Raw genomic sequence first — 12,264 nt, forward strand, 5'->3', positions numbered from 1 at the left:
ATGGGAGGGGGAGGGAGCATCGTCTTGGCCTTTGCCTCCAGCAGCAAAGTGTCATGAGCCATCCCTGAATGTTAGTGTGTATACATGCAAGGCTGCTTAGCATAGTTTTGTGTTTTCAATTTGACAGCCTATCTGCCGTGCCGTGCTTAAATGAGCAGGCAACTGATCATATCTCTGTGAAAAAGATTTGTTTGTGCGTGGTGGGAGATACAAGGAGTTATTTTGGTAGCATCAGTCCCCTGCAAGCCACACTGTACCCTGTGTCCTCCTGCAGGTCAGACAGAGATATCAGAGTGAATATGCAGGTAATATGGTCCCAAACTAAATGATCATGGGTAAAATCCAACATAAGTCCTACTTGGAGCAGACCCATTGAAATGAGTGGGATTTAGTTCATCATTTTAAAAACCAACCAACCAACCAACCAATACTTCATAGCAAATACAAATCTACCATTCCAAGGAAAAAATTGTAGCCTAGGCCAAGGCTTCTTCCCAATAGGCTAGTTTTGATTGTGTAGGGTTTTTTTTTTAATGTTTTACAAAAGGGGGCCCTTCGAACATGATCTCCCCCCCCCCGCCCACAAGGTGAAGTAGTTCAGTTCAGGAAGACATCAGATCACACGAGTCTGTTGCTCATGTGTTTGGTCTCTTTAGTCCTGAACACCATTAAAAGTGGTGTCGGTGTGGGGATGATTCATGACAGGGAAAGCTCCTTCTCCAAAAAGGAAGTCTTATGACAAGGGCCCTGCATCATTGTGACTGCTCCTTCCCTACTTCCATTTCCACCCATGTAAAAATGCAGGGGGTGAGATAACCACTAGGGATCTATAGATTTTGTTAGGTCTGTTCCATCTGTGTTTCACAGATTGTCAGGCATCTTTTGTTCGGTTGTCTGCTCACTGATGGAATGGGGGATTTTGTATGAGAATTTTGTTTGCAAAGGCGCACTCGCAGTAAATAATGCGCATTAGTACTAATGCACGTCAGTGAAAATGAGCATTTGCAAGCAAACAAACTTCCACAAAATCCCCCCCCCCTCCAAGCAAAAAAAGAAGAAAAAAGTACAGAAGTCTATGAAATCTGCATGAGTCAGAAAAAGACAGTCTGCTGTGGAATCCACAGGTCGAATTCACAGAAATCTGAACTCCTTTGAATTTGGACTCATTCACAGATTTCTCCAACATCCCTAGCTGCCACCCTGCTAGCTTTAAATATTGCAGGGGAATGGGTGGATAAGTGTGTGTGTGTGTGGGGGGGAGTTTCAGGAACAACACCATGCCGAATGGTACCTTTAATACTCACATTCATTGTTTTTATGAACATGTGCAAAAATGCAATGCCTTTTATCTCAATTCTGGTGGGGCCTTAATGTCATCTTGTCTTCCCAGGTTCATTTGTTTTGTTTTGTTTTGTTTTGGAAGATAAGAACCCATCCCACCTCCTCCATGCCCAGGAAGCAAGACACTAGGAACATGGGAAGCTTGGTTCATCTAGCTTAGTATTATCGACTCGCAACCCAGCTCCTACTGGCTGGCATTGGCTGGGGGAGTTGGAAGTTATAGTCCAACAGATAGTCCAACACATCTGGAGGGCACTGGGCCAGGGAAAGCTGCTCTACACTGACTGCCTGGCAACAGCTTTCCAGTGGTGCAGATAGAGGTCTTTCCCATCCCAACATGGAAATGTTGGGGATTGAATCTGGGACCTTTGATGTGGAAGCATCTGCTCTACTACCAAACTACGGCCTGGCTGATGCATTTTGGTGGCTATCAGCAGGATGGCTTGCCTCTGAGGATGTGCAGATTGCCTGCGCCTTCCTGAGTGGAGCCACCACCTCCATCCCTCAGACATCTGGGCTTGGAGAATGGTAAAGGGAGACTTCTGAAACCATATGGACTTTTGAGCCCCGGGATCTTATGATAGCAACGCATCAGGCCCAAGACGTCCTGCTCCTCTGACTGCATAGGCTTTGCTGATCTATTTCTTCTCCGTTGCTTCTCCCCATCAGAGAGAGGGTGGCTGGCATTTCCCCAAAGCCAGCACTGGCTCGAAAAAGAAAAGAAAAGAAAGGAGGGAAGGGGGGAGGGAGAGGGAGGGAAGCCCCATGGAAAGGGAAGGGGAGATCTGAGGCCTCCCCACCCCTCTCTGCCAGAAGAAGACAAGCCAGAGCCTCCAGCTTTTCCTCCTGCCTGCCTGCCTGCCTCCTCCTTCCCTCCCTCCTTTCTTCCTCCGTCCTCCCCCCACCCCTTCGCCTCCCTCCTCACTCGGTCTCACTCTCCCTCCTGTTTCTAATTCCTTCCACTAGCTCGAAGCCTCATTCAGCTGCCGTTGCCAGTGGAGTTGGAATAGGCTGGAGAGATGCTGCTGCGCTTCTAGTTGTGAATGGGACTTGTCTGCTCGCCTTCCTCCAGAGGTGACCCGGGGAGAGGCAGCCACCGGGCTCCCAGGTAAGAGCTGGCCAGCCGCCTGGCTCAGATTTTCCCTAGATTTCGCGGGGGGTGGGGTGCTGTTTCTTAATTGGAGGGATGATCTTTGCTGCTTTGGTGAAGGGCTGGCGATGAAGTGAAAGCTGCTGGAAAGGGGTGATCCGGGGCGGGGGGCGAGAAGGATGCTGCTTAGGGGGCTAGAAAGACCTCTCCAGCCCCAAAGCGTATGGGGTTAGGAGAGAGACAGACGAAGCATTAGGAAATCGGGGAGGGGGGGGCGCGAGGGGTTGAAACTGACTTGCATCCAAAACCAAGCGTGGGGATATAAGAGCTAAGGGATACGGGTTGGAAAGGGGCGCGGGGGGTGGTAACGCAATCTATTCATGCACATCAGATCTACCCTCCACGATCTCTGCGGTTTGGGCTCGCTTCCTCTTTACGTGTCTCCCAAAGTGTGTCAGGCTTTATTTCTTGTTGATTTCGCAACCAGAGCCCCAGAGTAACCCAGCTGGCTACTCAAGAGCAAGGCGAGCTCGCTGGCTTGCTGAACATTAATTTGGAAGCAATCAGATCAGGACAAATCGATGCTCGGGATGCATGTGTGCATTGCCCAGCAGACGTCTTTAGGATTCTCAGGGTTGCTCTTTCCCTCCCCCCTCCCTTTCCCTCCGTCTCCCTCCCCAAATCGGAGCAGCATAAAAAGACCACGTCTTTGAGGTTCTCTCTCTATCGTTATTTTGCGTGTGCATCTCTAGCGGCATCTCTGTATTGCGCGCATTGGTGGATGGTCTTCAAATGGGCAGACAGAAAGTGATTAACTCCGGATTGCTGCTCTGTAGCCCTCGGTGGGTTTCTGCGAAACAAAAGCAGTAGAAAATCCCAGGAGTGTCTGAGTAGCGGGGAGCCGGAGGAGGGAGCAGGAAGGAAGACCCTTTCCAAAACACGGTCCCGGAGGTTCCCATAGTTTGATTGTTGTTTGTTAACCGCTCGGATCTTGCAGCAATATTCACAAGGTACCCAGCGGAGAGAAGCGCGTATCTGTGGTGTGGCTGGGAAATCGTTATGCTCTTTGGCTGATCTATAGGTAATCTCAGGGAAGGTGAAATAAATCAAGCTTTAGGGCTGCTAGTCCATCTACATAACGGTCACTTTTCGAATAAAACCTCTTCCTGTGGAATCCTCCCAAGAGCCCATATTACAATCTGACATCACCAGGCAAACAACTTTACCTTTTGGAGAGATGCCCATTTCTCATCAGCGCCTTTAAATATTTATTTGGCCAGCACCAAGTGAAGAAAAGCCAGTTGGCACAGAGAAAAGGCGGGGGGGGGGAGTATCTTCCCCTTTTCTATTCCTTTACCTCCCCCCCCCTTTTCTTTCTTTCGTACCATTGCTTTTAAAAAATAAAATAAAAGGGCATGTCGCAGTGATGTGCTACAGTAGATACTCAACAAGGACAAAGGAATCCCTTCAGCGAAGCAGTTCACTAGTTCAGACCAAACAGCAACCTTTTTAAATTTTGGGGAGGAGAACCGAACATTTTCTCTCTCTCTTCCACATTCCCATGGCTCGTAACTCAGCTGGGGAGGACATGCTTCCTGTTGATTCATTTTGATGACACAATAAGAATTTTCACGGGCCATTGATCTACTGTTAAGAAATCAAATAATTTTAATGGCTTCATAATGAAAACTGTTAAGTAATAAGGGCTGCAATAGACCTACTCAGGTTGTCTGAGCCAGGAATATTATAAGGATTTGCTCTTCCTCTTTTAAAAAAATCTCTCCCCCCCCCCGCCCCTTGTATCCACTTATTCAGTTTTGAAGTACTTTCATTGGCATTTAGAAAGCATGCAGTGTTCATTTGGGGGTTTATCTACCGCCTCAAGCTCTTCCAGACCAGTCAAGATTTGCTGATGAAGTAAGTTCTGGATTAGAGTCCTTTGTAACAATGGATATGAAGTGTGTCTTGATGAAAGCCATCCCGTTGGGATTTCAAGTTATGTTGCTCTTATTATTTTCATTTCCCCAGAATGGAGCCAGAGGAGTGGGGGCGGGTGAGTGCGGAGATTTGCTTGTGTCCCACAATTCCACAGCAGAGCATCTGCACTTTCATGGTGTTCGAACAATAAGCAATAAATGGTTTTGGAAGCAATAATAGAGGAGAGACCTTAATGTAGCCAAGAGCAGTGCACTGTAGTTCCTCTTTTGCTTCAAGAAAACCCCAAGAAACAAGATGGCCTTTTCAGTACATTTTAAGAAGGTGATGAACCCCTTAAAAGAAATGTAACTTTAAGTATAGTTTGCCTTGCTGCTGCCCAAAAACAAATAAAGTTGGAAAAGAGAGGACTTCAGTCCACAAGTTTAACAAACAAACAAAAACCAAGAAAGACCTCACTGCAAGAAAACATAACCCACCACACAGACACACACACAATATGTACCCTGGATGCGTTATTTTATTCTACATTATGGAGTTTTAATTTGAAGTCCCAATCCCAATAATGCAACCAGAGGAATAGGGTGACAGCGCTATACTATTAATAAGCTTCTCATCAGTTCTGCCTTTGTAGAAATGCACAAACTTTGCATATTTGGGCAAGTTCATTAGCACAGGAACTCTTACAAGAAACGACGTCAATAGACAAAGAGAAGAAGTTGCATTTGCAATTGTGATGGGTGTTTTCTCATCTGGGAGGGCAGAAAGGCCAATCCAGATGATGGCCTGACAAAATGAAATGTTTTCTGTCATGTAATTAAATATGGAGGATGGGCTAAATATGAATGCTAAAGGATGATGGTTCTTGGGATTTTTATGTTTTTTGTTGTGTTCTTTTCATATGCTTGGAACAGTGTAATTAACACATCATTTTTCAACCTAATAGAATGGGCTTTCTTCCCACCTACTTAAAGCCTTGTGTTTGGAGTTCAAGCAACTTACAGTCATTCAACTGAAAAGGGGGGGGGAACGTAAATGGAGGAGGATTTTTAAAAAACAAAATATATATCAAGGTTCCATACTTTCTTTAATGCGGATCTTTTAGAGGGAAGATCTATGTAATTCAGCAGCAAGATCTTGTGAAAATGCAAAGAATTTTCAGACTTCTCTTATAAAATAGTGCCCCTATTTTAAACCCTGAAATTCGTTTTATATGGAGCATTTGATTAAATATCTCCCTTGTGAGAAAGTAAAACATATTCATTGAAACTATGTTTGGTCTACATAAATTATCATGGAGCTAACTACAACAAACATTTTTGTGGCAAGTCAGATGTCTCTTTATTGTTATTTCACTCTCACACTCTACGGTGTATACATCACTAAGCTTTAAAAATGCCACTGTTTTCCATTGCTCTATTTTTCATGCTATCACTCAGTTTTTGTAAACGTTTTCTGTTCCTGAGTGGATCAACCATCCCTAGGATTTTTAGTTAGTAATAATGTTATTGATGAGCTGATTGATTCTGGGGTGCCATATCCAAATTAAAACTATCCAGGGCTGGGGGATGTTGCAGCTTCCAGACATAAATCAGGATTGTCCATTCATATCTGAATTTCTAAGATTACAATTGTAAGATTACAACCCTTACTGCAGAGCAAGTCCCACTGAACTCGGTGGGACTTACTTCTGGGTAAACATGCAATGGGATCAGTCTGCAAAGAACTAAGCAGATCTGGAAGTCTGAAATGGTGCCTTAGAGTAACAGAGTCATCTTTATCTCAGTTAGGCTATTGTCCCTTAAAAAGAAGTCTCCAGAAAGAACCGCTAAAACTAGTTAGTTCCATGTAAACCAAGGGTTAAAAAGGATCTTTTTTTTAAAGAGTCTATGGCTTGTACTGTGCCTGCTATGTTTATGAATCCTACTGAAGGTGATTTTAATAAAGGGGCTCATGTTTTTGGAAGGTACTGCTAGACATTTCATGCCTTTAGGCGATATTAGCAGGAAATCTGTAGCCCTGTCTATATTTAGCAACCCTTTCTCTGAGAGCTGAGGTTTGTGTACACTAGAGGGCGCTGATGCTCTTTTCTAAGTCATGGCTCATCGTCCCTGGCCCATCTGCTTTTTAGGCCACTGTGAAAAGCTGTTTTGTTACCACCGGCCTTGCTTGCCCTCTCAAGGGAGTCTGAATTCAATCTCACTGTGGTTCAGGCTAATGCTCAGGCAGTTTGTCAGGATTAACATCTTTCTAGTCAGTCTTTCTAGTGTTACCTTCAGCATCATATTGCCACCTTGGAGTTCTCTGCAAACTTCTGGAATTCTGTAATCCCAGACTGCCTGAGGAAGGAAGAAGCTGGTGTCAGCTCCATTAATATCTTCAGTCCTTTTCTTTCTTCCAGAGAAAGCATCTCCCCAGGAACGGGAGAGCTGTTCTGCCATACACATCTCGTAGCCCCAGTCAGAATCCCTGCCGGGGTGCAATTATCTAGAGCCTGGGTAGGCAAGTTGGTGCCCTCCAGATGTTTTGGACTACAAGTACCATAGGCCCCGGAAAGCATGGCATTATGGGTGTGGTAGCCCAACACATCTGGAAGGCACCAGGTTGCCTGCCCAGGATCTAGAGCACTGACGTGTTTTGTAGGCAGATAGGTCCAAGTTCAGTTCCTGAGAACTCCAGCTAAACAAGTAAGATCAGGTAGCAGGTGGTGGGAGAAGAACATTCTCTGTCTTGATACCTGGAGAGCTGCTGCCCGTCAGAGCATGCAATATTGGGTTAGATCAGGGGTGGGCCACTTATGGCCCTCCAGATATTTTGGCCTTGAATGCCCATGATCCTTACCATTTGCTATGCTAGCTATGGCTGGTGGGAATTGTAGGCCAAAACATCTGGAGGGCTACAGGTTGTCCACCACTGGGCTAGATGGACAAATAGTCTGACCTGGCATAAGGTAGTTTTCTATGTTCATATCTGAAAAGTACTTGGTTTTGGAGAAATCTGTTCATGCCACATCTTCCACTAGCCTTCTTAAAGAAGAAAAAACAACAACCTCACAGCTCAAAACATAGTTTCTTTTTCCTTATCATGTGACAGGTTCACATTGACCATGTCTCCAGATGTGGAGGGCAACCAGCATCATGGTAGCCCGAAAAGCGTGGGGTTCCTTTTGGTCCTTCTATTGAGACATAGATATGGGCCAAACTCTTTTCATTTAATTTATTATATTTCTATACAGCCCATAGCCGACATTCTCTGGGCAGTTCACAGAAATTAAACTCTTGAAAGCTTCCATCTCTCAGATGATATCTGTAGTTCTGAACTTCTGACCCAACAAAATTTATCCCTGGGATGTTTCATTGTAGTGGGAAGGAATTTCTCTTAGCCAAACCTCTCAATGAAATGGGAGGTGCTAAGGGCTCAGTGCACTGACTGATTGATTTAATGATAAATTAATTGAATGTATTTGTAGGTCACCTTTGAGGGCTATGCTTTCACAAAACAGAATACACAAAAATAAAGTTATATAGATAGCTATAAATAAACTGTGCAGCTGGCTTTATTTGAATCTGAATGGCCAGTGTTATTTATTAGAATCTTTATGACAGCGTTCCACAACTTGATGCCTTTCAGATGCTTTTGATTACAGCTCCCAGAATTGTTGTCCATAGGCTATGCTGACTGGGGCTGATGGGACTTGAAATTCAAAGCATCTGGAGATCACCAGGTTGAGGAACGCTGCTGTATGATATTGTTTTCAGGGTGCCTAACTTTGAGTCCCCAGATGTGTTTGGACTACAACTCCCATAATCCCTGTCCATTGGTCATGTTGGCTGGGACCAATGGAAATTGTAGTCAAGAACATCTGGAGGGAGCCAGATTACCTATTCTTTCTCTAGTATATTTATGGATATGCCTGAACATGGTTCTGTTTAAACACACCCCAGTGGTTTTTAAACTTCTTATATACAGAAGCTCTTCTCCACAGTGACTCATCTGCTGAAGAAGTTCTGCACCTCTGCATGGAACTGCTGTGCACTGAGCTGGATTCTGGGACATTTCTGAGGGCACATTTTCAGTTCATATATGTAGGGTCCAGACCAGATCTATTCGGTTTCACAGTTGCCTCTATGTGAACTGGCAACACAACCTAGGATATTCAACAATACTCAACACTCACCTGAAGCTCTGTACTGCAGGAGAAGAACAAAACTTTGGTAGCGGTGAACAAGCTGTATTTCAAATATGCTCACCTGCCATTATAGATCCTCTCATTGAGAAAACTCTGATGGATTCCAAAGGAACCACAGGGTGGGTTGGAGCATAGTTTCCCCAACGCAAATACGTTTTGGTGGCAATAGACCAGGATCACACAACCTTTTCTGACCTGAGGCCCCACACATTTTGCACTCCTGCTATGGACAATGGCACTGAATTGGGTGCCACTGTCTTGGGGCCTATTGTGTGGATACTGCACATGCCCAGATATATACAAGATGGATGCTAGTGAGGAAACTCCCTCCTTCTGTTTCTCTCTCTCACACACATATGCACACTTCTTATTAGGGGATTTAGCACTTGAACTAAGCTGAGTTCTTGAAAGGATTCCTTGAAAAGGATGAGCTAGAAATAAAACATACTATCTGATCATGGCCAGCCTATGATCAGGGTCTGTGCTAGATACCAACATTAAGAATTAGCTCTAAAAATAAAAGGAAGGAAAAAGTGCAGTCTTGAGCAAATGCTGGTTCTGTTGCCTCCCAATGATCAAAACTCCGCTTCCTTCAGGATCTGCAAAAGGCCTGATCAACATTCTTAATTGCATTGGAAAGGATACTCCATTTCAGGAGCAGAAATCGATGTGTATGGATTATAGGAGCAAGTCTTAAGCAACCTGGTGGAAAGTAGAAAACATATATCTTTTTAAAAGCTAGCTATTCTGACAAAATTAATACATTGCTGCTCTAGTAGAAACCTAATAATTACAGGGAGAAAGGGAACTATGCAGAAGGTCCAGTTAAATGTGACTGTGGTTGCTTGAGACTGTGGCCCAATTCTCACGTTGCTTGAGCAGTGTGATTGTTGTTGAGAAAATGAATAATGTGGAGTCCACCATGCAGAAGAGAATCATCTACGTCAGTGGTGAGCAACTTGTGGCCTTCAAGGTGTTTTGGCTTGCAACCCCCATCAGTCCTAGTCAACGTAGCCAATGGTGAGGGATTATAGGAGTTACAGGACAAAACTTAAGAAAGTAATTGCATAAGAAGAGCCATGCTGGATCAGACCAAGGGTCCATGTTGTCCAACATTGTGTTCACACAGTGGCCAACCAGCTGTTGACCAAACCCATAAGCAGGACATGAATGCAAAAGCACCCTCCAGCACATGTTCCCCAACAACTGGTGTACATAAACATACTGCCTCTGATACTGGAGGTAGCATAGAGTCATCAGGGCTCCTGCTTTGCAGTGGTATTGAAGTGCACTGATAACTATTGGGGCATGTTATATGTTCGATTTACTGCTTTTGTAGTGTTGCTTCCTGCTTTTTATTCCACATTATCCAAAATACTGCAACAAATGTCATTGTGTGTCCTACGGTATAAGTGTGCAAGACAGGTATAGCGATACCATGATGGGATCAGATATGATGCAAGGTGTAGATCTGGCCCAGGACTGGTAGCCATTGATAGCCTTATTTGTTTGTTTGTTTGTTTGTTTATTACATTTATATCCCACCTTTTCTCCTCCAAGGAACTCAAGGCAGTGTACATAATCCTCCTCTTCCTCCTCCTCCATTTTATCCTCACAACAACAACCCTGTGAGGTGGGTTGGGCTGAGAGCCTGTGACTGGCCCAAAGTCGCCCAGTGAGCTTCCATGGTTGAGTGGGGACTAGAACCCGGATCTCCTGGCTCCCAGTCCAACACTCTATCCAATACACCATACTGGCACACTTATCCTCCATAAATATGTCCAATCCCCCTTTAAAAAGGTAAAGGTGTCCCCAACCAGTCATGTCTGGCTCTAGGGTGCAGTGCTCATCCCCGTTTCCAAGCCGAAGAGCCAGCGCTGTCCGAAGACGCTTCCGTGGTCATGTGGCCGGCATGACTGAACACTGAGGCGCACAGAACGCTGTTACCTTTCCCACCAAAGTGGTACCTATTTATCTACTTGCAATTTCTTGCTTTCGAACTGCTAGGTTGGCAGGAGCTGGGACTGAAGACGGGATCTCACTCCGTCATTCGGCACTCGGGTCTCGAACTGCTGTCCTGCTGACCTTCCGGTCTGCAGTTCAGCGTCTTAATCACTAAGCCACTGCGGCCCTTGCAATCCCCCTTTAAAGCCATCGTGAATTCCATCGTTTAACTATACTCTGTGTGAAGCAGTCCTTCCTTTTATCTGTCCTGAATCTCCCAGCAATCAGCTTCATGGAATGACCCCCAGGTTCTAGTTTTATGAGAGTGGGAGAAAAATGTTTCTCTATCCACATTCTTCACACCATGCATAATTTTGTACACCACTATCATGTCTCCCCTTACTCGCCTTTTTTTTTCCTAAGCTAAACAATTCCAGCTGTTGTAACCTTTCCTCAACGGAGAGTTGTTTCAGCCCCTTGATCATTTTAGTTGTCCTTTCCTGCATTATGGTCGCATCATAGATATGTATAAGGGGATTATGATCTCAGCAGTTTTATTTTCAATTCCTTTCCTAATTATGCCTAACAAGGAATTTGCCATACAGTGTGGCATGTTAACAACCCTGAACAACCCAACAACAAACCAGGGGTTCTCAAGGTGGCTTATTCAAGAAAAATAAGCCACACTGTATGGTTACAAACCACCCTGTGGAAAATGTCCTGGGTTCAGACAACACACTAACCCACAGTTCAACAAGCAACCCGTGGTTCAACAACCCACACTCAACCACCGAGTGTGGGTTTGCATGTTGTGCAAATAGCCCCAACATCTGCTGTGTGGCAAACACCATAAAATGGATTCATGGTCCATCCAAACCAGTGGTATAGTGGAGGGGAACATGGGGGCATGCACCTCCAAGACTTTTTTTTTTTTCCAGAGCAGAGTGGTAGTATTAACTGCCAGAGCACCAAGGTCATTGGCAAGCCCGCTTTGCTATGGCAAGTGAATGTGGCAACAGTGAGGCTTTCAAATTTTATGATGGTTTGCTGTGGTGTAGTAGTAAATGCAGATGCTAATCATGACAGTCCCCATAGCCACACCCCCAAGGACAATCCAAAACTCCAGGCAGCTGTGTTGATCCATATCAACAAACAAGTTTCCATCTGCATCAGGAGCAGGTCTTTCGTAGAGCTCGTGGATCTTGATTGGTCATTCAAGGCCAGACCACGGGAAAATATTTTGCATTACCACAGGGAAACCGGGAACTATATATTGTTGCTGGGAAAATCTATGTAGCCCAAGCTACTGTGAGAGTTGCAACAAAACTCACAGGGAACAGGGAAACCAGGGTGGTGGTGGTGGTGGTGGTGGTGGCAAATGATGTCAGCATCCCTGCTAGTAAAAAAAAAAAGTGCTGGTGCAGTGTCCCTGTGAGCCCTGGTTCCACTACACCATCAATTGTTTATGACAAGTTAGCACAGAGGAAGTCAGAGAATGGGGAAAATAATCAAGCAGAGGCTGTATACATCTTTCCTTTTCTCTGGTGGGGTTCCTACTTCATGTTAACAGTTTAAACAGTAACACTCCTTTGCAAGATTATTTGCATTGCTAATTGAAAGCTGAAGGCTGCATTTCAGCTGGCTGAAGGTTATTTATTAAAGATCAATTTAATGATTTTATGAGTTGAACCAAAGCAGTCAAGTAAGCACGACTGAGTTCAGTGGCGCTTACTTCCATGTCACCACGTATAGGGTTGCAGTAGTG

At 44.7% G+C, this 12,264-nt stretch overlaps 1 protein-coding gene across 2 annotated transcripts in view; it reads left to right on the forward strand.

Annotated features, from left to right (window-relative positions):
• Positions 1 to 2,144: 2,144 nt before the first annotated feature.
• The window catches only part of CDH11 (cadherin 11), a 153,451-nt gene continuing 143,331 nt past the window's right edge, over positions 2,145 to 12,264 (forward strand). Inside the window, exon 1 of one of the 2 annotated variants that reach the window (XM_084813263.1) lies at positions 2,145 to 2,449. The gene's annotated coding sequence lies outside the window, so the exon portion shown is untranslated. The remainder of the gene's footprint in view (positions 2,450 to 12,264) is intronic. The other variant, XM_084813264.1, reaches the window with a different exon arrangement.

This window comes from Heloderma suspectum, chromosome 8 (assembly GCF_057233095.1).
Source record: "Heloderma suspectum isolate Gila_16-S chromosome 8, 16-S_ref, whole genome shotgun sequence".
In the NCBI taxonomy this organism is placed as follows: Eukaryota; Metazoa; Chordata; class Lepidosauria; order Squamata; family Helodermatidae; genus Heloderma; species Heloderma suspectum.